The following is a 26,341-nucleotide window of genomic DNA, read 5'->3' as shown; positions in this document are numbered from 1 at the left end:
ATATAGCTTCAATCATATATTGAAGACACTATTTCTGTCTGCTCTGCTAGCTCGAGGGTTATTCTTGATGGACGGCACTCTGCGCTGTCAATCAACAGCAACTACAAATCTCCTAATTGTTTTCCACTTTCCCATAGCTAAACTGATAGAACACTGCACTAAGAATACCAAGGTCATGGGTTCAAATCCCAGGAATCACAAACTGCTAAATGTGCACTTGAATGTATTGTAAGTCACTTTGGATAAAAGTGTCTGCCAAATGCATAAATTACATGTATCCACTTGTAAGAATCAGTCAGGATGAATTGAACAGCAATGAGCTGCAAAACTCAAGCAGGCCAGAGTAGAGATTATGTATCAGATGTTACATGTCTGCAGGTCTTTCTCTTAGTTTGACATGGAAAATTCCTTTGTTGGAGAACAGCTTCGTGTGGCTTGAGAACATCCAGGTATGGATAAAAGTCAATATATGTCTGGATGATATTGATGTGACTCTTTGGTGCCGTTTCTGTGAAACAGCATCTCTGATGCTTTGAAGTTACTCCACTGCTCTCTTTTTGTCACACATTTCATTTTTTCTGTTCTCCCTGACTTTTCTCAAACATATTTTGATTGTCTCTGTGTCCCTCACCACCATTTTTTACTAAGGACCTTATGCCATCAGTATTGGTTTCTGTGTAAGCTGTGTGTGCAATTTTTTTTGTTATTATTTTTAGTATTATTATTATTATTATTATTAATAATAATAATGAATATTATTAATTTCACTAATTTATTTATTTCCTTCCCAAAAGAAAAGCATATTTTGTTGAAGTTTGATTCTTTTGAAACTATTCTTGGTAATGTTTGTGAATAAAACTAAATATAAATTTCACATATGTGACATACTTGATATTTTTAACTAACATTTTAATTTACAAGTAATCAATTACTTGTTTTTGTGAGTTAGAATACTCGACTGCAAAATTACACAAAAATGCTCATCCTTATCTTTTGGCACTCCCAGTTTTTGATCATACAGTCTGTCCTCCCTCTCTCTCTGTCTCATAATTTCACAGTCGCTGTCCCAGCATAGATTTGTAATATCCTCCACTCTCTTGCCTCTCGCTTCATCTCTTCCATCAGGGCCAGACATTAAAGTTTTTTTCAAGGTAATTGTCTTTCAGTCTGAAAGCTTAAAGGAATAGTTCACTCCAAAAACTGATCATTATCTCATAATTTACTTAACTTTATGCAGTCTCAAACACTAATTTCTTTCTTCTGCAGAACACAAACAAAGCTCTTGTGAATATGATTTTTTTTCTTTCCATACAATGCAGGCCAATAGGGTTCAAAACATTCAGACTCCAAAAAGGACAAACAGTAAAGGTAGCATAAAGGTAATCCATACGATTTGACTGGTTTAATCCACGTATTCTGAAGTGATACGAAAGGGTGAGAGACAGACCAAAATGTAACTAATTCTTCACTTGAAATCTTGAAATCTGCAGTCTTCTTGGCACATGCAAGAGAGAAGCTATGCATGTGTCAAGTGCAAGGATGAGTAAACAAGCTTCTGTTTCTCAACCAAAACCGAAAGAAACGCATATTAGATGTGGCCTTTAAAAACAGGCATTTTTCAGGCGGCTTCCCCCAACCCATCACGTGATCTAAAGCAGGATCATCAGACAGGCTACTTGGAATTAAAAAAAAATGGTTATGCTTCTCACAATATCTACCAGGTGCTGCAGGGAAGGTTGAAAAGTTCAACAGAACCAGCAAGCAATAGTAAGTACAGTATTCGACTATGTCATCAAACACACCCCTGCCACCATGTTGTGGTTCTCCAGACCCGGTAACCAAAGCATTGCGTTTTTTCCGGTACCAGCGAGATAATCAAAGAAAGAAATGCTTGTTTCTAGCTGTGGTATTGTCAATACTTGATGCACATTATTAGTGCTTACACCTGTCAGGAAAGACATCAAGTCTCTAAAATTATGTATTGTTTCTGCTGTGGATGGTTGCTGGACATTAAGTTGCTGGACCTGTGGAAAAAGATCATACATCTCCAGTGCAGCATGATACCGTGTGAAATGACAGGATCCATTTCTCGTTTACACACCTTTTTCACATCTGTACGAGTATCAACCGTGTACATGGCCTTGAAAATTGACTTTTTTGGTCAACTCCATTTTCTGGAAGCAAGCAAATTTGAAAACAATATTTTTGTCATATTATTTTTATTATTATAATTATAATAATTTCCTGGTTTCTTCACTTTTATATTTGGAATTGGCCCCCCAGCCTGATTTGCTGGATTTAGAGGGATTTTGGAGACTTTACTATGTGGCAGACCAGCTGAAGACCAGCTTGGCCAGACTAGTAGACCAACTTAAACCATCTAAGACCAGCTTAAATGGTCTTTTGCAAATCTTGTGATGCAAGAGCAGAAATGTTGAAGAATGTTGACACTGCTAATTTTTTTATAATGAAAGGTGACTGAGACTAACTTTCTGCCTACCATCTTTTTTGTGTTCCACAGAAGAATAAATAAGTAAAAATGTTTTGGAACAACATGAGGGAAAGTAAATAATGACATAATTTTCATTGCTGGGTTAACTATTCCTTTACCTGTTGATGCTCATTGACCCAACCATTGGGTTCAAATAATTTCACATTTCCTATATAGTGTGTTGTTCAAATTTTTTTATAATTTTGACAAATGATACATCTTTACAATTTGTCAACATTATTAAACCTTTTTTGACTAGACTATACACATGCACATCAACTGGTTAAACCAGCTAAGAACAACAAACCATCTTAGGTTGGTTTATGCATTTTTGTTTTGTTTTTTTCAGCAAGGATTGTACATTTTTGAGAGGAGCGAACAAGCTTAAATTCCGAGTCCTCATCTCATGCTGTTCTATTCACCATTATTCAGAAGAAGGAAAGGGAGGAAAATTGGAAAGATTAAAGGCGGAGTGAGCAAGCGAGAAAAATAGTCAGAGCCAATCATTACATTCTTCTCTACTCCCCCTCACCCCCACACTCCTGCAAAATCTGTAAACTAATAACCATTCACCTGGTTGACAGGAAATCTTTCCCCTGGTGCCAATGGGGGTGGCTGGGGTATGTTTAAGGTTACAGAGCTCTGGAGGAGTCCATTGGTTCTGCAGGCCTCCTGTAGCATTCCCCTGAGGTGTGGGGGTTTCCACACTGATGACCCTAGACTGATGAATGCCATTCAAGTTGGTAGAGAGATGTGTTGTACCAATGTCTGTCAGTCTAAGGGGATACATATGAGTCTGGAAAGGAGAGTTGGGAAGTGTTTACCTGGAGGATGAATGTTGTATGGAGACTATTCCAAGCTTCAGACAGCACACCCACAGACTACCCACAGTCTGCTCACTGACTGTCTAATGCGGTTTGCACAGGTGAGAGCAGAGAACGGTAAGAGCTTTCTTAAAACAACAAGCTCCAATGTGATTGGCCGTTTTTTATGCAGTTTCTGGAAGTCAGTTTATACAGATTTTTACTAGTCTGACATTAAATATTTATTTTTGTATGTTTCGAGGCTACTTCAGTGAGTGCTTCCAAAGAAATACTAAGATCCGGTGTTTTGAAAATTTGCAAACTTGTCTCATAGAATTACATTACTATACCAACATTTTGCTCAATCATTTTTATGCGGCTTGTATGTTTTGTGGCAATTTCCTGAAGTAGGCATAACTGCTTTCATGGTCCTGACAAGTTGTGTTCATTTCCCTATGTGTATCAGCCGTGATCAGTGTTGCCATGACTACGTTGGCCCTCGGCTAATCAGCAACAGCGGATTCATTTTCCTTTATTTAAACTCCCCAGTGTGTCATGTTCATTTAGAGATTGTTTTGTAGTGTTTAAGTTACCTCACAGTCTCGCCTCGTTTGGTCTCTGCACTGTGTGTTCTACAGTGCCAGTTTTTCTGTTGGTTGGATTTCTTGACTGTCCTTGGATTACTTATTGCTCCTCGCTGTGCCGGCTGCTTGCCCATCAGCTCAACTCACAAGGGGGTCCAGTCTTACCTTTATATCCCTCTCCGCTGGTCGAGTTCAAGGTTCTCACCACTCCCCCTTCTCCGCTGGTCAAGCTGAAGATTCGCTTTTCACCTCACTGCAGTCGGTTCCGGTTGACTTCTTCGTTAAACTCAGTGATTTATTGCTGCTATTGTTAATAAACCGAGAACTATTTTCCTGCATTTTGGGTCCTTCATTATGTTCGGCATCAGAACAATCTAGCCACGAATGTACCTAGCAGAAGATGCCAGTCTTCGCACTGCACTTGTCCAACAGGCAGCGTGGCTGGGGCACCAGCAGGAACAGCTTACCTCCACTAATCAGGCCCTGCATGATGGCTTCTCAGTTGGTAAAGTTTACATCTCTGGTTCAACAGCTTTGCCGGACTCACTGATTCCGATCTCATGCCTCCTGCCTCCGAACTTCCTGGTCATTTACCGGCAGTGCCCCTCTCTGTCTGTCAACTCGGGGTGAAGATGCTGCAAGAGCTCTCTCGGGACTCTGTCAGGGTGATCAGTCGGTCGGGGATTTCGCCATCTAATTTTACACTCTCGCAGAGGCATGTGGCTGGAATGACAAAGCAGAGTGGGATTTATTTCTGCATTGGTTATCAGATAACAGCCTTGATGAGATCTATGCCATAAACCTACCCATTTGCTTCGACGACTTGGTGGATCTCGCCGTCAGTGTGGATAAGCTACTCGCTCTTCGGCACCGCCATCGCCAATCTCCACATTCCTGGACGATGGTGCGCTCATCACATTGTCCACCGGGTCATCTGAACATTTATCTGAGGCAGAGCCCATTCAGACTGGGAGAATATTCCTCCCTCCTGAGGAGAAACAAAGGAGCTTCACCCAGGGTCTGGGTCTACAGTGCATGCCCCGGCCACTTTTAAGCAACATGCCCGGTAAAATGCGTGGCTTGCTAGTAGGAAAGGGGTTACTGGTGAACACAATTCCATTGGCCAACTCTCCTCCCGGCACGACTGCAATGGGGTTTTTCTAGTCAAGTGGTCCCGGCCTTAGTCAACTCCGGAGCTGAGGGCAACTTCCTGGATGTTGAGCTTGTCTCCAAGTGGAAAATACCCACCGTTTCCCTGGAGGAGCCCATTACCGCTTGTACCTAAAGTGGAACTCCAATGTCTCTGGTCTCACACTCCACCTAGCCACTGACCCTTGTTTTCAAGAACCATTCAGAAGTTATCATTCTTCCTCCCCATTTTGTTTGTCTTCTACTGTTTCCCTGATTGTTTCTTGTTCTGTGTTGCAGGATGAGCTGGTGGACTTATCCAGTGTGCCAGGTGTCCTCATGCACGACTGACCTGCTATCGGGTACTTCTTTACCACAGGGCTGGCTTTTGGTTCCATACAGGGAGGCCATGGAAAGGTACATCAATGATTCTCTGGCAGCAGGTATCATCCATCCTGCCTCTGTCCAGGGGCTTGTGAATGATGTGCTCCGTGTCATGTTTACATGTATGATATTCCGATCCTCTTCCAGAATATCCAGGACCATGTCCAGCAAGTCAGGAGGGTGCTCCAATGGCTGTTAGAGAACCGGCTCTTTTTAAAGGTGGAGAATTGTGTTCTTCACGCGTGGTCGGTTCCGTTCCCGGGGGTTGTTTCGTCTGAGGGAGTCCGCATGGATCCCAGAATCTGGGGTTTCAGATTGGCCAACCCCAGATTCCTAAAGAGCAGTGCAGTGCAGAGATTTATGGGGCTTGCCCATTTTTATCGCCAGTTCATCCGGAACTTTAGGCAGCTCGCCGCACCTCAAATTTCCCTTTAAGTGGTCACCATGGGCTGAGTCTGCATTTCTTAACCTTAAAGAGAGTGGCTCCCATTCTTATTTCACCTGGTTCCTCATGACAGTTCCTGGTGGAGGTGGATGCGTCGGAGCTGGGCGTGGGGGCGGTCCTGTCACAGCGCTCTCTTTCGGATGAAAAGATGCACCTGTGTGTGTTTTTTCACATCATCTCACAACAACAGAATGTAATTACGATGTAGGCAATCATGAGTTGTTGGCGTTCAGACTGGTATTGGAGGAGTGGCGCCACTGGTTAGAGTGATTGGGGGGTACCTTTCTTGGTGTGGACCGATCCTAAGAACCTTCAGTATATTTGCATGTCCAAAAATAAAAATTATAGTCAGGCAAGCTGGGCACTATTTATTGGGCATTTCGGCTTTGTGCTCTCCTATTGGCTGGGTTATAAAAAAACATCAAACCCGATGTTCTCTCCCGATGTTGAGATTGAGACCTCCACCAAAGCCCCAGACACCATTCTCCCTCCATCAAGGGTGGTGGGAATAGTGTCCTGGGAAGTGGAGTCCAAAGTTTGTTCCGCATTACACTAAACCACAATTACCAAGGAGTGCCCAGCAGGCTTTTTGTTTGCTCCACGATTGGTCAGCACACACATCCTACGGTGGGGTCATTCCTCCAACGTAGCCTGCCACCTGTGGGATGACCATACTCAGGTCTTCATTAGACAGAGATTCTGATTGCCATCTCTTGTCTGCAACGTCCGTCAGTATGTGGCCGCCTGCCCCTTTGTGTCACTAAGAAGACCTTTCAATGCCCTACGGCAGGGCTCCTCCAACCGCTGTCTGTCCCTTTGAGACCCTAATCTCACATTGCCATGGATTTTGTTACTGGTTTACCCCCATCCCATAGCAACATGGTCATTTAATTCCTATCCCCAAATTACCATCAGCGAGGGAAAAAGCGGTTGAAGTCATTAACCATTTCTTTCACCTCCATGGCCTCCTGTTAGATGTGGTTTCCAACAGGGGTCCCCAATTTGTTCAAAGTTTTGGGCAGATTTGTCGACAGCTGGGACAAAGGTGAGTCTGTCTTCTTGGTTTCATCCCTAGACTAATGGTCAAGTGGAGCGGGTGAACCAAGACTTGAAAACGGAGCAGCGGTGTATGGCTTCTAGGAATCACTTGTCTTGGTTTTCCCAGCTGGCCTGGGTTGAGTACGCCTACAACTCATTGTGTCGATTGTCTACGGGCTTGTCGCCCTTCTAGTGTTGCCTGGGATATTAGCCACCCTTATTCCCAGAGAGGGCTATGGACCTGAGGAGAGGTGTTGGGTCCCAGTGCGGGACATTCTGGAAAGCGACCTCATCGAGGAGTTCCATCGCTATCATGGTAGGCCTCCTGCGGGCACGTGTGGTTGGGGGGAGGAGGGGGGTTATGTCTTTTTTCTGTGTGTTTGTGTTCAGCTGTTGCTGAGCAGCCATGATCAGCATTGTCATGACTACCTTGGCCCTCAGCAGATCAGCGACAGCTGGGATTTATTTTTCTCTATTTAAACTCACCAGTGTGTCATGTTCATTGCTTGATTGTTGAGTAGTGTTTAATTTACCTCAACTTGTCATGCCTCATTCTGTCTCTGCACTGTGTGTGTTCTCCTGTACCAGTTTGTCTGTTGGTTGTATTTCTTACATGTACTTGGATTACTCATCGCTCCTCAATGTGCTGGCCACTTGCCCGTCAGCTCAACTTGCCAGGGGGTTCAGTCTTACCTCTCCAGCCCTCTCTGCTGGTCAAGTTCAAGGTTCTAACCACTCCTCCCTCTCCGCTGGTCAAGTTCAAGATTTATTCTTCACCTTTATTACGATCAGTTACAGCTGCAGGCCGGAGATCTCCAAACAGGGGTGGAATCTCCAAAAGATGTAAGGGTTACTCCAAAAAGAGCAGGGTTACTCCAAAAGGGGGCTGCACCAACTCCAAAAGGGGGAATCACGTCCACACACGGTTAGGGTTAGGGAAAGTGTTAGGTTAGGTAAGTGGCTTCCTATATCTTAGCTGGCAGTTTGGAGCTCTGCCTGTAGCTATATCCTTCACACTTTCCTGGTGAGATGCACACTAGAGGCGCAACAACAAAAAAAGTGTAGTGTGCGTGTATCGAAAACGTCTATATGGGCTCATGGTCAAAAGAGCATACTTTGAAAATCTAGAGCTCTTGACCGTGTGTGAGTTTGAATGGCCCCCAAAAAATTAAGTACACTCTAACCTTTAGCCAGAAAATGGTGTAATTTTGATCAGAGTTGCCGATAATCAAAATTCAGGCTCTGTGAAACTAGATGCACTCATATTGTGCAATTATGGATTGAATACACACACTCTCTCTATATATGTCTGACAAGGCCATGTTAAGATTGATCCATAGGATATTTAGCAGCACATGCACACCCCCAGAGTAAATCAATACATTTTTAGAGTGTGTTTTCTGTCCTCTGCTCTAGTGGTGTTCTTATGGATGATTCTGGAAAAACTTCAACCAGTTAATTTCTGTCTGCATGTTGACAGAGGCTTTCACTTCTACCAAGGAAAACCCATGAATATATTTGAAAATTCTACTGTCTCCCCCAAGCCTATCAACCACACAAACTGCACTGTCATTTGGCAGATTTTCATAAAAACACAAAACAATTACACCATGTACAATTTCAATGTGTTGGAGCTAAAAACAAAATTAGTGTATCTGACACTCAGAAGACAGAAAATCATACAAGTTTAACATGGGTGAGTAAATACCAAATTCATGTGTCTGGGTGAACTATATGTTAGATTATTTTGCTTCTAGAGTAAATATATCATATTTTAAGGATGTTGACATGTGGGAGCCTGAGTATCTCAGCGAGTATTGATGCTGACTACCACCCCTGTCGTGAGTTTAAATCCAGGGCGTGCTAAGTGACTCCAGCCAGGTCTCCTGAGCAAACAAATTGGCCCGGTTGCTAGGGTGGGTAGAGTCACATGAGGTAACCTCCTGATAGTCGATATAATTATGTGGTTCTCGGTCTCGGTGGAGCACGTGTTGAGTTGTGCGTGGATGCCACGGAGAATAGCCTGAAGCCTCTGTAACACGCTCAACAAGTCACGTGATTAGATGTATGGATTGATGGTCTCAGATGCAGAGGCAACTGAGATTCATCCTCCGCCACCCAGATTGAGGTGAGTTACTACGCCACCATGAGGACTTAGAGTGCATTGGGAATTCCAAATTGGGGAGAAAATGGCAGGAAAAAAAAGAAAAAAATTATGTTGATATGTTTACTGGAAAATTACACACAAATGTGACATGCTGTGAATTGAGCTGACCTGAGACAAGCATTTATTTAAGTCATTACACCAAATGGAATAGGGAAAGTCTAGTTAGTATGTAGATTTGTTTGAAGCATCAGTGCTCATGTAACTGCCATGTAGAGTATACGTGCAGCTGCAAGAAATAAGCAGGGAGGATGGAGAAAAATCAATATAAACGATGGGGAGAAGTGGCTATAATTCAGGGGGGAAACAGGTGCAATATCTCTCTCAAATAGGAGCCCATCCATCACAGACAGACTTTCATTTGAGATGTTTAGACCCCCTTCTGCTGATTGTCTCACAGCAAGTGTATATGTTTGTGTAGAGGGGTCAGGTGGGGTATTACATGTTCAAAATAAAGCAAAAGATGGCTTGGGAGAAAATGGTAAAAAAGCTGAGGCCTAACATGGAAGAATAACAGACAGGTTGAAGTGTGCAGAAAAGAAAGACAATTTTGAAAATTATGAAATTTCAGAAAACGCAGTGAATCTGATCCAAAACCAGCCTGATCTCACATAAAAATTGGCAAGTGCGTGCCAATTTTTATTTAGCCAAAATTGGTATACGTTGACCGAATTTGAAAACACTGCCTCCAGAGGCTATAGCGGTAAGTGTTTCAGAGCATATAAACAAGTGTGACATCCATTTATATCCAAGAGAGTTCGCCAGAAGCCAGTTCTAAAAAGAACTGTTTTCAGCTGAACATAGTGTAAAACAGTGAAGAGGAAAGCTTATTTTATTTAATCTACCTCCCAGCAAAACCCAAATCTAACCCTAACCATGCAATGTTAAGGATAAAAATGCAGCCTCCTTATCACGCTCGTGACTGTTTATACAAATGTGATTACATCCTGGTTTGAATGGGGACTGAACTGTGGTCTCCCATGCAACTGATGCAAAGCGCTACCAGTCATGCCATAAGGGAAAGTAATTGGTGTTGAGCCATTCAAATATGTCAGATGGGAGACAGGGCATGTAAGCGAGTCGGCATACTGTTGCCGATCCAAGGGTTCCGGAATTTTCAGAAACAGCATGGCGACTTCCAAAATCTACTGAGCTGCCTTTCTGTTTACTGCCTTCTGAGGGCACATCCACACTAATCTGTTTTAATTTTTGGACAGAAAATTGCATCGTATATACTGTATGATGAGTACAGGCTTAGGAAACTAAAAATGAAAATATACTAGTGTGGATGTGACCAAAGGCTGCATCCTAACTGAAATGGAACCTTACAAGTAACTGCTATGGAAAATGCTAATTTTTAGGCTGGTTCAGCTAATGCGCATGAATGGTCTCAAGTTGACTGACAAGTTTCCAGAAACACTAAGTAGAACGATAGCAGCATTTAAGTAGTACTTCATCTCTAAGGCACGTTTCCCAAAACCATAGTTATCTAAATAGTTCATAAAAACATTTGTAATTTAACAAGAGCTTTGAACCAATCCAAATCCATTAAGTCCAATTTAAACATATCTTTCTGGCATCTTTTACAGTTTATCAAATACAATGTGACATTTAATAAATTGTATTAACTTAACTAGTTCAGAGTAGACTTGCCACAATATCATTATTTTCACACAGGTTCACGTTCAAACCGACTAACACCGGTATTACCGCTGTTGGATGCTAAGTGGTGCTATGGAGTAATTTTTGTTAAGCAATAGCCTACACAATAACGCAAGGCAGCTTGATTTCAAACTTTGAACTTTATTTGTACATTTTTTTCTTTAATTTATTTTAAATCAAAATTCAAATGAAACAGAAAAAATAAAAATACCTTTTGAAAGATAGATTTTCAACAGTTGTGAAGGGCAACTTCTCTTTGGCAACGGACCTACTTCATCCCTGCATTCTCTCCATCATGGGCTATACCGGTCAGGTATTTTGTTGTCTGGGCATATACATCACTTATTGTGGGTTTTTACAGGCTTAATGTTGGTGTTTTATTACCTTTATTCCCAGAAGCCATTTTAGCTGCTTCAGAAGGGTAATGACTTTGAATGTGTGTGGAAAAAAATATGTTTTGTTCCATCCTAGGCCTGATCTATATGCAAGAAATAAGTTTAATAAATGTTGTTAAATATATTTTTTGTATAATATAATATATAATATATATAATTACTTATATATTAAGTAAATTAAATTAACTAAAACAAATTAAGATTTAAAAACAATTATAAATGTAAACATAATAATTATAATGATGATAATAATCACTTAAATATTAATCATGGTTTGAGGTGAACGTGCTTTTGAATTATTTCCTGATTTAAAATAGTTGTGAGTTGTGCTCACAACAAACTGATCTGTGGAAATAAAGCGAACTGAACTCAAAACAGCTCCTGAGCTGAGATGGTCTGAGGTCATTTGCAGCATTCTCATAGTCGATTACTATTCTTGCAAAAACACATTCAGAAACAGCATGCCTCCGAACCAACAGCACGTCAGACATGTGCATAGACAGCTTTTCTGTCATCTGTTCTATAAAATATAATAAAGTGTGTTTCCTCAAGCACGTGTCTGTGTGTCTAACAGCATTTCTTGTGTCATTACAAATCGGAGACGCCTTACATTTACCCACCATGCACATTATATTCCCTACCTGCAATTAAACGTCTTCTAGTGTGCGTACTTCATTGAATGTGTCATTTTAAACGTTGGTAAAGAACATCTGGCTTTTAATGCGTTATGTTTGTTCATTTATCATGGGATGTAAACTCTTCATTAGGCAACTATTCTTTATTTAAGGCTATTCTATTAGTTAGGCTATTGTATTGATATTGGCAGTCCCATACATTTTTTTGTCCCTATTTTAGAGGATAAAAAAAGTGTTAAAAAAAAATAGCTAAATCATTAGGCAGTCTCCGCAGTCTTCACATGCGACGATATAGGTCTAAATCAGGGGTCGGCAAAGCTTTTTGACATGGATTATTTTCCTGGTGAATGGCTGTTTCAAATTCACACAGAGGGGTAATCAGTAGTGCACAAGCAACAACGAGAGAGGAGCAGTCTATTTGATTTATATGAAAGATTTTCGCATCTGCATTACAATCTACATCTTGATGTAATCCTTCCTCATGATTACACAGTGTGTGTGTGTATTCATCAGATGAATGGGAGGCTAAACACTATTAAAGTGTGACGAGTGCAAGTCATTCGAACATCACAAGCTGATCAACTATTTAGCCCTTTGACCAATACTGATGCCTGTCAATTTAATACTGTTCTGTGTGCATTTGTTCAGTTTCCAGTCAAAGCACTTTAGGCTACGTGAGAGCCCCTTATGATTCACATAACATACATTCACGTTACATGCACTTATTGCATCACTTTCATTAATCACTATGATTACATCAATACATCTGAAACTCCGTCTTACTAAAGCCATAATTATTTATTTAATTAAATTCTATAATAGTTAAGTAATACATTTTGGTGCGTCGACAAGTTTACAAACAAATGCCATGTTTGTCAGTATTTCCAACTTATTTTCATTTTGAGAAGACAAACACCTGGACATAAGGGCCAAAGTGGTCAGTACCTTTAGACTGGACAGCTCCCATAACGAAGCACTAAAGTTCTAATTTATAACGAGCTATCGATGTGCTGGTTTGGGAAACAGGCATTACTCCATCATTAAATAACGAATGATGTAAGTTAAGATGATTGTTAAAGCTTATGTTGCAACATTATCGGAAAACCCAGCGAATGTCTGTATCTAAAATGTGATTGGCTCCTTTGCCAGCAAGGCGAGACTTCCTTTTCTACATCCGTTGGCCGTTACAATTTATCACATTCATTTTAATAGAAGTGGTCTTTCTCTGCTAAATAGTCTCTGAAATACAGCCATTTACATTACATTTAATCATTTAGCAGACGCTTTTAACCAATGAGACACATAGCGAGCAATTTGTTATACAATGTTTACAAACATCTGCAACAAGTTCTCACAGTGACTGGAGTTGTAAAGATGCTAGCACAGAAGAAAGAGACAGACATAGAATTTATTTATTTATTTTTGTACATTAAGTGCATGTTGAGTGTATTGGTAAGTACAATTAGTGAAGGTTAGTTAAGTGCTCACATAACAGATGTGTTTTCAGCTGGTTCTTGAATGTTGAGAAGGTAACAGCAGATCAAGTGGAGGTTGGAAGTTCATTCCACAACAGAGGAGCAGAGAAAGTTAACAATCGTGAAAAAGACTTTGAGCCTCTATGTGAATGGACTACCAGGCTTTGCTCTTTTATGGACCGAAGAGAGCAAATTAGAGCAAAGACCTGAAGAAGTGAATTGAAGTAAGAGGATGTGCCTTGTATTTGTGGCGGGCAGCTACAGGTAGTCAGTGGAATGAACTCAAGATTGGGGTGACATGAGCTTTTTGGCAGATTGAAGACCAGATGCACTACTGCATTCTGTACCAAATGCAGTGGCTTAATTTTGTTAGCTGGTAGGCCAGCCAACAAAGCATCGTTGTAGTCCAGTCTTGAAATGACCAGAGCTTGAACCAGGAGCTGTGTAGCATATTCAGATAGGTAAGGTCTGATTTTCCTGATGTTGTAAACCACGAATCTGTAAGACCGGGCGGTTGATCAGCAAGGCTGAAATGTCCGGATAAAGGAATGACACCTTCAGCTCAACCTTGCCACAACAGAACTCCTCGTGATCCTAGCCAACCCATCTGTTGACCATAACCTCACTTTTCATCTTGGTTCAACTACACTAACAGCAACCAGAACAGCCAGGAACATGGGAGTGGTGTTAGATGACCAGCTTAACACTAATCCGCTTTAATTTGAAAATACATGGATTTTGCAAGGTTTGCATCTCTCATCCACACCGCAATGGCATTTTCCTCCACTGAAAATCTTTTCTCCACCGAGACTCTTTCAAAATCGTTCTCTACAACCACATATTTTGGAAAAAGAAGACGTTAGATTTTGAAAAAAAAAATCCATTTCCTAGCTTTTTCAAACGTCTGCTTTTTCACCTGAGAAAATTTACATTTCAGTGTTGTTGAAAAATCTATATCAATGCGTTTTCAAGATGTATAAATTGTTACACTCGACTCCCATTTGATTTCAGTGATGTGGCATGAACATGTTGCTCAGCTAACACTACACTATTCTAATAGACAAAAATAAATGGCACACACAAATATTATGAACAATTTAATTATTTTAATCAATACGTTTTGATGTTGAGTTAATTGTACGTTAGAAAATAAATGTATCTCGCTTCATCCACCAACTTTGATGTTTTTTATGCAAAGTGCTTTGACGTAAAGCATTATGGAATTTTTGTATTGCCTTTTCTATAAGCTACATGCATTGCTGCCTTAAAACATGGCTAAAAGAAGGTATCTTATCTTTTTGGAACAGCGTTCGCATCGGAAGTGCACCTTTGATGCTTTATAATGCTGCTTGCAGGCACATCACTGCAGTATGTTTTGAAACAAAATAAATGTTGTATTGTTGCCTCAACCTTGAAATGCCTCACAATGCTTTTTCATTTTATTTTTACTTTTTTTCTGCTGCTATTAGTTGAATAGTATGTTTGAGTTGGTGTGCCATGTTTCAAGATTGTCAAAATAGAAATAACAATGTAATAGCATTGCTCAGACACAGGCAGCTCTCCCTGTGATAAAAACAGTGTTGAGATGAGTCCCATTATTGAAGCTTTAAACTACATATGGCCCAAGGTGAAGAGAGTCCAAATAATCTCAATGATTAATCAGCATTGGACAGTGGGCTCTCTACAGGATCGTCTGCGGCAGCGAGTGTTGATGGGAGGCATATCCGGATGAGCGATCTGGTCGCATCCCTCTCTCTGGATGAAAATTATAATGGATACTCAGACACACACACACACACACACCAGTTCAATACCAGGAGCTATTATCACTGTGAACACGGAAGACTGTGAGAGATACTCTGTCCTTCCATTTAAATTACATTAGGCATAGAGAAAAGGAAACAGCAGGTAAGACAGTGCAAAGAAAGGTGCCTAGAAATGGTTTAAGAGAATGATAGAATGAAATTAAGAGAAATAGAGTTGACCTGAACTATCCTAGGCCTGGTTGACTCTGCATTAAAAGGGTTCAACTGGCCAGTCGCTATACCTCTGCTGCCCATTCAGTTTCCAAGTTTTCTAAAGGCCCTCGTCAATCACTCGATAAGTACACAGGATTACCATGGATCTTTCTTTCAGCCTGCAGCACCATAACACACCAGAGAGGATATCCTCCTCTGTACAGCCCTACACAGTCATTCACTCCCTCAATGGTCTTGCATTGCATCAGTGATGGCTTTCTTTAAAGAGAGATTCAGCTGCATTATGCATTGAGATCGCTTTAAGTGAGAAGCAGAGATAAGCGGCTCAGGTTCATGTGAAAGAAAAGAGCCACTGAGCTGGTTAAAATGAGGAACTAAATGCTTCGGAGTGTCAAGGGAGTGTGAAGTGACTGAGAAGTGTGTAAAGGGTTCATTTGATAGCAGTATGGAGTATCTCAGGATTATATTTAAAGAGGCCATATCCACAAATTTGGTAGCATTTTATTTTGTTTCCCTGGAGTCTACCTATAAAGTTAGTAAAGAATTATTGCAGCAAAACCAGGCATAAATTAGTTTTACGCTACCAATTTCCACCCTCTCTCTGTTCTTTAGACTTAATCAGGCTGTTTTTAAACTGCAACTGTTCCCTGCTGAATAGGGCTGCAACTAATGATTATTTTGATAATCGACTAATCTAACGATTATTAAAAATGAATATTCCACTATTCAATTATTGCAACGACTAATCATTAGCTTTAACGAACTATTCAGTTTGTGCCCAGATTTCAAAGGTTGTTTTAAACATGCTTGCCAACAATAAATAGGACAAAATCATATTTTAAAAATACCTCTAAATGGCATTCACTGAATTAAAGAAAAAATTAAGAAAAAAAAAATACTTAGTTTAATTCAGTACAAAATTCACTGTAAAAATATTATAACTCAGTAAAAAAAAAAAAACACTGTAAAAAATAATATTGCTAAATTGTCTACAAATCCTTAAAACGAGATACATTTACTTGAGAAGCAATATTTCAGATATTTGGACTTGCTTTAAGAGAATGAACCTCGAATATAAGTGTATACGTATACAAGAATATCTTTTCACTTCATACTTCTGCCAGAGCAGTAAAGACAAAATATACTTATTTTCAAGATCTATTCTCTAAAAACATGTCTAAATATCTTATATGCTGCTTCTCAGGTGAATACATCTATTTTTAAAGGATAAGATTTTGATAAAATATTTGTATTTTTAACATTATATTCAACATTCTCAGATATAATTTTTTCTTCTGCAGTATTGCTACTGAAGTAAATTTATGTTGTTTTAAAGGAGACCTATTATGCCCCTTTTTACAAGATGAAATATAAGTCTCAGGTGTCCCCAAAATGTGTCTGTGAAGTTTCAGCTCAAAATACCCCACGGATAATTTATTATACCATGTTATAAAGGCCTCTTTTTGGGTGGAATCAAAAACACATTAATTTTGTTTGTCTCTTTATATGCAAATGAGCTTCTGCTCCCCACCCCCTTTGCGAAAGAGGGCTGTGCCTTTACAGCTCGTGCTTCGGACACTAAAGCAACAACAAATCAGAACCAATATGACTGACAGCGTAAATACGTTCAGCCATATATGTATGAATATATATATATATATATATATATATATATATATATATATATATCTGGACTCCGTGAATACAATCAGAAACAATGGTAACTTTAGCTGCATTAGCTGTGGAATCAGCTAACAAGCACATTCGGAAAAGCGAATTGCAAACATTCAAAAAATATAAAGTCTTCAGGATATAAAGCTGGAACAGGAACAGTTGGTACAGATCCATGCTTGAGAAAATCCTTCTTAATACTGACACTCATTCACAAAGCAGTCTGGTGTATAATGATTTGCACAAACATACACACATTTTTGTATGTTTTGGGGCACATTTACTTCAAAAACAAAACTTGTCCACTGCGTCCTCAGTGGCTCTGATGCTGGGAGTACATGAAGACTCATGTTCACTTTTACAGCCAACAACAGAACACTTAAAGACTGAACACTATTTTTGTTCACTTCAATCCACCTTTAACTAACAAAAACAAACTCTTCACGCAACTCATAGAAGAGGCACTGACTGCACAGAAAAATGCCAGTTTCGGAGTTTGTAGTTATTTACATGACCTGCTTCCTTATTATTTATCACTGCACCCTAGTTGCCAAAGATGGAAGTGTTCTTGAACGTATGGGCACTTGTGAGCATTAGTTTGCAAGTGAAATGTATACAGCATTGCGGTAAAAGCGAGTATTTTTATTTGTAAATTATGTAATACAGTCAACAGGAATGTATATAACCCTCAGTGGAGTTAAAATGTGCTCTCACCATTTTTTATGTAAATGCAATTTCTTCTTGTTTCCCATGAGACCAGAACCTGTGTCTCAGAGGATGATTGCGCAAGGCGCTACCATTTGTGCTATATAGAAATTGATCACGCTTTAACTAATGCAGAACATTTCTAAAACTTTTGGGAGCAAAATATCAAGTTCCTTTGTGATCATGTTGGGAAAGTCATGCTAGTCTAAGCTTTTCTTTTCAGCAGGGAAGACTTTGGTTGAAATGGCATCGTTGCATGTGAAATGAGCTACAATGCTTACAGGTTGCAGGTTTGCTGTAGTTGAAATAGTTGAAATAGTTGGCACTACTCCATTCTGCAATTACAGGCTCTTTGCCAAGTCCGCATTACACTATGACATGTTTCACAAAACAATTCATGCTGAAATGTGTTAAAGCTGATGTGTGTCATTTTTCGATGACTTTCTCATATCCCAGCTTAATATGCAGACACAGTAAATAAGCCATTGGTAGGATTATTCTCATGATCTTAAAAATATTTTCATCTGAAGGTGTATGCTTAAATGTTTGAAATTAGTTGTGTAGACACTAGGGCTGGGATAAATGATTATTTTTTAAACGATTAATCTAGCGATTAATTTTTTCGATGCATCGATTAATCTAACGATTAATTTTTTCCCAGACCGATTCGATTTCGATTCGATTAATCGACTTGTGACAACACCGGTAATACCGGTTTTATCGGGGCTGGGGGTGTATAAAATGTAAAAAAAAAAGCATTTGCTGGGAGTTTGATTGACTGGCAATCTGATCAATCAATCATAATACGCCATTTTTGTCCGACAAAGTAGTCAGGAGAGAGAAGATTAATGTCGGTGGATTTGGATTTGAATTTGAATAATGGATTGTAGGCTACTGTACTGACATCTTTCCGTGGTTAAAACAACAGTCCTTCTGATGTAGGCTACATTCATGTTTAGCCTATTTGATGCTATAAATTAACCAAGGAAAAGATGATCGGTTCACGAGCAGCTTTAACTGAGGCAATCTGTCACGACACATTAAAGACCCACAAAATATTAGGCCTATTTATGGTTTAATTTTCTTTGAATGACCAAATTTGAAAGTTGAGACTTTATTAAATGTTACCTGCTTGGTCCTGTCTGTCAGCGCGTTGTCAGTGTCCTCTATGTATTTTTCACGACATTCATAGCTATAAGCGCATTATTAATAGCTATAAGCGAAAACTTTAGGTGTCGACAACGTATTATAGCCTACTCCAACATCGAGTGCAAAGTGGGGAGTTGAAAAAAACTTACGGTGCTCTGTCATCTGCAGCTGCAACCGGGTGGCGCCTCTTCAGATGCTGGTGCATTGCCGTGGTGCTAGAATGGAAGGCCATCTCCATTTTGCAAAGACGACATATCACGGAATTGTTTCCTTTTAAATTAAAGAATTCCCATACTTTAGAGGAACGAGTGTATGCCGCCTTGCACTTCTGATAGTCTGAGGAGCCATTCGTGTCACTACTACTCGCCGGCGCCGCCATCTTTGTTTTGGGTCCGACGAATCGACGCGTTGAATCATCAATGACACAAATATAATTGTGCCATCATATTGATTTATTTCATTATAAAACTAAACTTTAATCATAAAAAAAACATTTTTGAAATTGATGACTTGGACCAAATAATAAAGGAAAGCAGCCAATAAGTGCCCAACATAGATGGGAACTCCTTCAATACTGTTTTAAAAGCACCCCAGGGTGATACCTCAAGAAGTTGTCAAGAGTACATGTCTGCAAATTCTAGACTACTTTGAAGATGTTAAAATATAACACAGTTTTGATTTATTTTGGATTTTGTTTAGTCACAACATAATTCCCATAGTTCCATTTATGTTATACCATAGTTTTGATGACTTTACTATTATTCTAAAATGTAAAAATATATATATATATAATAAAGAATAAGTGTTTCAAAATTTTAACTGGTAGTATATACAACCTGTTGTGGTGTGTAAAAACATTGCCCCTGGGGAGACAATGGTGGTTGGCTCGCTAACAGCACTTGCCCCTACAGTCTGTTAAGGCTAAATGGGGGATCTTTGTTGTTTTGTACATATGTAAGTGTTTTATATATATATATTGTCAAGATACATGTACATATATATATATATATATATATATATATATATATATATATATATATATATATATATATATATATATAAAACACTTACATATGTACAAAACAACAAAGATCCCCCATTTAGCCTTAACAGACTGTAGGGGCAAGTGCTGTTAGCGAGCACCTATGAAGGCCGGAACAGTACACGAGGGGGTGGGTGGCCAGCACCACGCCCAACCACCTTTGTCTCCCCAGGGGCAATGTTTTTACACACCACAACAGGTACTCATTTTAGGCTGAGTTGACCTAGGGGAGGCCCGGGACCGGTTCAGATAATCGTCACTAGTGTTGGCCATGAGCGGGAATCCAACTCGGGTCGCTAGGTTCGTAGCGCAGCGTGCTAACCGCTACATTACTGCTCCACCTCTACATACACGCACGCACGCACGCACGCACACACACACACACACACACACACACACACACACACACACACACACACACACACACACACACACACACACACACACACACACACACACACACACACACACACACACGTTGTGTTTCCATGTTTTATGGGGACTTTCCATAGACATAATGGTTTTTATACTGTACAAACTTTATATTCTATCCCCTAAACCTAACCCTACCCCTAAACCTAACCCTCACAGAAAACTTTCTGCATTTTTACATTTTCAAAAAACATAATTTAGTATGATTTATAAGCTGTTTTCCTCGTGGGGACCGACAAAATGTCCCCACAAGGTCAAAAATTTCGGGTTTTACTATCCTTATGGGGACATTTGGTCCCCACAAAGTGATAAATACACGCTCACACACACACACACACACACACACACACACACACACTGTAGCAACTCTGGTCTCGACCAACAAACAGAATATTGATGTCAATGCACCCGCAGCAACAGTTTCTATATTATCTGAAATAACTTTTAATAGCCCATCAGTTGAAAGCCCTTGCACTATTTTTGCATCTTATTTCCAAACTGTGAATGGTCTTGAAGAACTAAAGACAAAGTTTTGTTTTGTGAATGTTAGAGCATGTCTACATCAAATGATTTAATTTCAAATTCAAGCAAGGAGCTCAGAAAATCCCTTTTTTCCAGTGGAATTGCCCCTTAAATGTGGTTGCTTAATGGTGATAAATGGAGCCTGAGTTTTTTTTATGGGAATAGCATAGAAGCATGTTCAAGGTTAGTCTGGACGTTTGTGACTAAAACATATGTGTCCAGCTGTTTCTGACACTAGTGATCTTGTCCCTGGTCCCGTGCTACCTAATGTCATCATTCTCTTTCTCTTCCAATTGAATTTTCATGAGAGTGAGAGAGGGACATGTCAAATCTTGCACCCTTGCCGATCCCTTTCCGTCTCAGGGTTCCCATCTGCTTTGAGCTGATTAGACCTCATTTAGCTTGCCCTCAGAGCTGGCTGTCTCTCTCTCTCTCTCTCGCTCTCTCTCTCTCTCTCTCTCTCTCTCTCTCTCTCTCCGAGAGCTGTCTTTCATCCTCTGTGCTGATTTTCTCTCTCAGAGCTGTCTGTCTCATGTGTTACCAACTGGTCAAAAGAGGATTCCTCATTAAATGGAATGCTAGCGCTCTGCTTGCACGCTCACTCTGGGGAATTGGACTCTTGTTGGGACATGGCTTTGTTTTCAACAGTAGCTCAGATCTCTAAAATTTCTGCTTCTTCTACCGTCTACTCTGATCTGTATCACACAGACAGACCCAAGACCTGCCAACCTGGCGTTTCTATAGTGAGATCAGGAGGGGATTTTTGGATTGTCCATGCCTACTGATTTCAGACACTGATTGAAACCTGGCTATCCTCAGCTTTGTAAAGGCCTGATCTCGGAAAAAAAAGATATGTGTTTAGCTTCATCTGTGAGTTAAATTCTGTCCACTGACTCTAGTGTACTCTAGAGCGCCACACAAATCTGTGTAACCTTTAACAGATGGTCCAGATCAACTCTGTACTATGGGACATTAGAAATTCTGCAACAGATTAAATGAAAACAGGTGGATAATGCAGTTAGAGATAGACTGATATGGTCTCATATTCCTGGCACATATCATCCCACGATTTATGAAATACAAGGAACCTGGATGAATTTAAATTGATGTCACAGCTCACCTCCTATTATTTTTAACACAGTTGTCTGCTTTGTGGTTTATTCTAGGAATGCTGATGCCGAATTTTACTATCCAGAAGGGATTACAGTTTTCCTCACTGGCACGCACACACATAACAGATGCCATAATATGGTTGTAAAAACAACCAATAAAAATAGAGATATAAAATATGGAAATGTGGTCTCTGGAATGTTTCTAAATGTGGATGCACTTGCTACTATAGTGCATAATTCTGACAGTTACTTCAAAAATAATTAAGAAGCAGACTTCTGAATGATGAGTCATTGCATTTATGCGGGTCTTTACATTGACAAATTGACAAAAGTGCAAATGAATCTATTGTATATTAATTCATGTGCAATCCAAAAAAGACATCCTTTTTTGTAATTGTTGAAGTTATTGTTTCAAATAATGTGCAAGGAGTTTAATGTACACCTGTGTCCGACAGATGCTTCTGGAACACCTCACTTTGGTTGTGTTGCATCATAAACATATCGCTTTTAGGTCCTTGTGTCGAGTTAAAAATAGTTTAAAACTTAGACATACACGTCTTCAGATCCCTGCATTTGGATTTGAGCTCCATCAAGTGTTTAAATGCAATAACGTGTCCACATGTTGTGCTGTCTGCTGTCGGTGAGTGAGGTTTGTTCTCTGTATATGAATCAGAATCAGAATGAGCTTTATTGCCAAGTGTACTCATGTACACAAGGATTGTTTTTTATTTTTTTATTTTTTTGGTGATAGGAGAAACAAGTGCGCACAGAAAAATACAGTGAGACAGCAAGGTAAGAGTAAAAATAGTCATACAGTAATAGGACATATGACATTGAATGGTGTATGTGCAAGTGAGAATGCATGTGCAAGTTAGGGTATGTACAGCTATTGCATTAAATATGAGTGAATTAACATATGTACGTGAGATATGTATTTACATTATTGCACTATGCGGAGTCCTGAAGTCAGATTAATTGTACATGTGGTAAATGGCCTGAGGGTAAAAACTGTCCTTGTGCCTGGATGTCCTGGCGCTGAGTGCTCTGTAGTGCTGGCCAGAGGGCAAAGAGGAAGTGGGAGTATGTCAATCAGGAAATGCACAGGTTTTGGGGGGTGGGCAGGGGGGCATCAATATTTTCCATTGTAGTTTCCTACTGTCTGATTCGGTGGCTGAACCAAACCAGACAATTATAGATGTACACAGGACAGACTCAATGATGGCCGAGTTGAACTGTGTCAGCACCTCCTAAGATACGCGTTGCCTACAAGGCTGAAATTCTGTTTTGTAGTTTAACATTTTACATGTTTGCCTCAGTCACCATTCACTTTCATTGCATGGAAGAAAAAAAAATGCCATGAAAGTGAATGGTGACTTAGGCTAATGTAACAGGAGCCAGCTGATAGATAGCTGTGCAATGTGTATAAACCACACTCTGACCTCAAGAGGTGCACTAGCGACTGACACTGTCCAGCGACTAGCGACTATTTTGTCTCTCTATATGTTATTATGTTATTTTAATCCAGTAATGATTTGTCAAAATGTTATTTACTACATTCAGCATGAAATAAAACATTGCAGGAGGCTATAGCTTTTAGCCTCCTTGTTAGCGCATCCACCTCCCATGCCGGAGACGCTGGTTCGAGTCCTGTACGGAGCGGATAGAACAGGAGCATCACACAAACATACTGTCTAACATCTCCTTCATTGTTTCACTCAAGAAAGAAAGCCATACAAGTTTGGAACAACACAAGGGTGAATAAATGATGACAGAATTTTCATTTTGGGGTGAAATGCAGCACTGATCATTCATTTGGCTGTGCAAAATGTCCTGCAATTCTTGATCAAAAACATTTATTGTACATAAGATATACATGACATATTTCCACTTTTATATCAAGACATTAAAATAGATTCCTATTTTGCTCTCAGGTTATTATCAATATCAACACTTCTGTTAGCCTCTTTCTTGCATTGGGTTATTCATATTGAATTAAACATCTGACTCATTAAAACAGATATAAAAGATACCAGATGCAGATCATAGTATTGTGCAGCCCATCTACATGTGTTTGCATAGCCTACAAATGCTTGTGAGGTCTAATCCATCTCGCACGAGGCAAAGTCCATAATCTCTGTGAGATTATATTAATATGTACATAAACACCAGATTCTAGTGCTATGTACACTTTATATCTCTATAAATAGTATAACAATGTAATACATACATTGTGCAGACAAAACCCCATTTTGTTTCACTTCACAACACCTAAACTCTTCTTTGCACTGAGAGTTTCATCTGAGAGTATAAAGGAAATATTCCATGTTAGAGCCACTTGAGAAATTCAGCACTGCTGGTAATTTGCCTGTGTTTTCTAGCCCATCGGAAGCACTTGAAACAGACACTTGATGTTGCCTAAATGTCTCTCGAGAGCAGTTATTTGAACCTCTGTTTCAACACTTTGTGGTGCTGAGAAGCACAGAGCACACCGGCTTTTATATGTAAATACGGCTCGCACCTTATTGGCACTCAATGACCCTCGCAGACCCTCCAGTCCAGGTATGAGAATGTTTTTAGTGTTTTGTAATCAGCACAATTCACTCTAGACGGCAAATATCAGCGAATATCAAGCCAGTTATTCACCTCGTTGTGAAGTGTCAGGCAGCAAAACAACCATACATCAGTGGAAGTAGTTTCCTCAGTCATACGGCTCAGTACAACAAATCTCCAGTCAAACTCTTCTCGAAATGAGAGGAAATAACTGTTATTTATATGGTCGCGGGGATTAATCATTGTGTTGTTGCCTTTTGAAGTGTTCGCGCAGAAAAGTAAGGCTTACATGGCCTCGCAAGTGGGGATAAAACACTCATATTTAGGATGCTGACGGGTCAGAGAAAAGCAGAGAAAAAGCTATAACTTACTGCAACCTTCCCTGGAGTTATCAGTTCCCTAAATGTGTGTTCATTATTGCCCGGGTAAGAGAGTGCACAGAAGCAGAAAACACTCACAGCAAGCACTGACGAGATATGTGGAGTGGAAATGTCCTACCTTAATTGAGTCCGTTTCCACCAGCGAAATGAGATGGATGAAATGAGTCAAATCCAAATGTTTCACTTCCTCACTTCCTTCATCAGTCCTCAATATCTTTCCTTCCTCGTTTCAGCCTGAATTCCTCTTTTAGTTCCTTGTGTTCTCGTCTACTTTCTCTCTGGAGTCTATGATATTCATCCTGTACTGTACAGAAGCCAGAGCGGAGACAGAAGCATGTGCCGCTGGTGTGGAAAGATTGAAAAAAAAGAAAAGAAAACGGGTTGATAGAGTGTGTGTGTGTGTGTGTGTGTGTGCTGAAGCGTATGTCCCTGCAGTTTCAGAATGAACAGAGCGTGTGTGTATGAGAGACAGAGAGAGAGAGAAAGAGTGCGTGAGAGAGAGAGTGTGACAGTGAGTGAGCTCATCAGAGAGAGAAAGACTGAACGGAATGCGCGAGCACTTTGCTGACTGGCTCGCGGGCGAGCGGCGCTGCGGTCCGTAGCGAGTCTGATTGGAGAGAGTGCGATCCCTGTCAGGTCCCCGGAGTGAGGGATCTTCAGACAGATTAGAGGGATAGAGCATTGCCCCCCTCCTCTCCAACCCTCTCTCCCTCCCTCTGCTAGTCCCGCAGAGAAGCAGCGGTCGACGGTGCGGTCATCGCAGGGATATGCAAATCATGCCGTACTTGGTGCCTCGTGGGAACGGTGTCTCTTTCAAACTAATGCACTTGCAGATGTCCCGTTTTTTTGTGTGTGTGTGTGTGTGTAGCCTACAATCACTGCCACACAGTCTTACATGTTGGTTTTATATAACATCGGCAGTATGATAAAAACACACTAATGCTTATGAAAGCATTTTTCATCTTTTGACATGTAATATAGATCATTAACTTAACTGTTTTAGATGTGCATTAATAGTTGTTTTCCAGTCGCTTTGAATGCAACTCATCCAATCTGAATTTGTCAGAACTATTTGTTTAATATTCTTTTTTGAAACATCGCTCACAATCCATTTTACCCCATTATCTGACACACAGGTAGGCCTATGTCAGGGTGAAACAATACTTAACAAGGAAAAATTGTGTTATGTAGTTCCTAACATGTATCGCAGTAGTTCCAAGTTGAAATATCCACAGTGTGGCATTAAAAGTAATATTTTCTCCCAAACAGATGAGGTTTTTAAGGTTGATGCTCCATTGAGTTTTTAATCAAACAAACCCACCTCAACCTTAAACCTGACCCAAACGGATAGTGTCAGAAAAAGCAAATGTGTGATGAAAAACAAATAAGGTTTTTAAGGTTAATGCTCTATCAACATTTAAAGTAACACAACCTACCTCTCTTCCCTGAACCTTAATCTTAAACCTGGCTGACTGTGTCATAAAAAAACAAATGTGAAATGAAAAACACAATTGCTGAAGCAACCATGTCATTTTGTGGTGCTTATATGACACTTTTGGTTTGTGTGTCGATTCAAGTGTTCTTCAGGACTCATA

General features: G+C 40.0%; 1 protein-coding gene across 2 annotated transcripts in view; it reads right to left on the bottom strand.

The window, feature by feature from the left end:
* The window catches only part of LOC127626436 (cadherin-12), a 221,021-nt gene extending 195,765 nt beyond the window's left edge, over positions 1-25,256 (bottom strand). For both annotated transcript variants that reach the window (XM_052102204.1, XM_052102205.1), the window contains exon 1: positions 24,865-25,256. The gene's annotated coding sequence lies outside the window, so the exon portion shown is untranslated. The remainder of the gene's footprint in view (positions 1-24,864) is intronic.
* Positions 25,257-26,341: the final 1,085 nt, after the last annotated feature.

Source organism: Xyrauchen texanus, chromosome 33 (genome assembly GCF_025860055.1).
Source record: "Xyrauchen texanus isolate HMW12.3.18 chromosome 33, RBS_HiC_50CHRs, whole genome shotgun sequence".
In the NCBI taxonomy this organism is placed as follows: domain Eukaryota; kingdom Metazoa; phylum Chordata; class Actinopteri; order Cypriniformes; family Catostomidae; genus Xyrauchen; species Xyrauchen texanus.
The sequence above is the reverse complement of the archived record's forward strand: the minus strand, read 5'-3'. Positions and strand labels throughout refer to the sequence as shown.